This window comes from Anneissia japonica, unplaced genomic scaffold, assembly GCF_011630105.1.
Source record: "Anneissia japonica isolate Jap-2015-1 unplaced genomic scaffold, ASM1163010v1 scaffold1005_len2656397_cov198, whole genome shotgun sequence".
NCBI lineage: Eukaryota > Metazoa > Echinodermata > Crinoidea > Comatulida > Comatulidae > Anneissia > Anneissia japonica.
This window is the reverse complement of record NW_022683792.1, coordinates 186,678-188,476: the sequence shown is the minus strand read 5'-3', so window position 1 is coordinate 188,476 and position 1,799 is coordinate 186,678.

Sequence of the window (1,799 nt, the reverse complement as noted above, 5' to 3'; positions counted from 1 at the left end):
CTTTGATGTTCCGAGATGTGCGTCCTTTTGTTGAATTACCTTGGTACAACCTTGACCGCCGGACTACTGTACCTTGCGCAGTTTATGGATTTGGACCTGCCGCGATCGGTATTGTTGTTTTTGTTTTTAATTAGATGATTGGATTTTTTTTTGGCAACGTGTGGTTGGGCAGTGTGGTAGCATGTGCATGAGCATTCTTTTATAGAATATGAACATTTATTTTTGACAGTCTAAAACATTTGAAGACCCACTTACTGGACGTTTTGAAACCTATCAAATTTTAGTAGCAACTTATGCCTTTTTTTTTTAATTATTAGTAGGACTATGATGCTATGACGACTGGGATCAGAATAGCGCTGCCGACAACATAATATTATCTTGTTGCTCACACCGGACGTATCCTCTTCTGGTCCTAATGTCCGTATCTCCTTCTCTCCTTTCATGATGTCAGCTCGTTACCTAAATGACTCTTTTCATTCACATCTTTCCTTCTGAAATATCAGCATCCCAGTCTATTATGTGATTTTATTACGTATGATTGAAGTTGTAGATGATCTTTGAGGTCCTTAAAATCCATTTTGTGTCATATTCTGTCTTCGTTATTATGTGTTTATCTAAATCCCTTGTAATCCCTCATACGGTACTTTTGGAAGGTTTCGGCGATTGTAGTTGATTTTATCATAAAGAAAATTTCGCATACAATAAAACATAATTGAAGTTTGTGCTGACCAAACGCTGTTTTCACTCGATCCGAATCCGATACTTATGTTTACATCTTCCGTGCATTTGGTCATTTTGTAAACCCCGACATTGACTGAATTGATTTCTACCACGCAGGTCCACATGTGTGGGATATGTTTGCCCAGCACACAGTGCAGGCCTAGGATATAATAAAATGAATAGGCCTAGGCCTAAATGCTCATGAGAAACTAAAATGATAATTCTGTAATTACTGCAAGCCTCACGAATTCTCGGCAAAAAATGTTTGCCATCTTCAATTGAATAAAAATCAGAATAAAATTATTGACATAATGGCGAGTATTAGTCCTCTCACAATATTGTTTTATCTTTAAAAGAACAACACACACAGCAACATGTGAATATGCCTACATATATGATAACATAATGAAGCTGACATAAATTACTGATGAAGCACATAGTGAGATAAACCAGGGAACAGTTAATTCCACTGTTCCCTGGTTAAATTTTATTTAACATAGAATCCGACTGCTAGTAATATATTTTACGAACATTCTGCTTTTGGCTATTAATTTCCATAATGTACGTTTATAATTATAAAATAGGCTTTCACCCCTGAAGGCAACGTAGGGTATTGAACACAAGTATTCCTCGTATTCCAAAAGTTAACAAGTGAATGCAATCAATAGCCATACCTCGTGTATGTTACGGAATAGAATTCTAAAATTATGTAATTTGATTTATATTATTATTATTATTTTAATATTATTATATTTCTTTAGTAGGCCTACATAAGCCTACTGTCATCGGCACAAATTTTAAACAAAAAATTTTGTCTTTTTATGATACAATTCATGCATACATACATATAAAATGTAGGCCTATTCCAGAAACCGATAATCTAATACCGTACCATGCAAATATAATTGTATCTGTCGTTGTGGAATTAGCTTTATAATATTGCTCATGATTAACCTATTCAATTCGATGCTAATATTTCAGATTGCAGATACCGTTTGAAAATTGACTTGCATTAACAATGAGCCGTATGCGATAAATGCTCAAACACCGGCCTCTCAAATTTGAGACAAGACTAACGC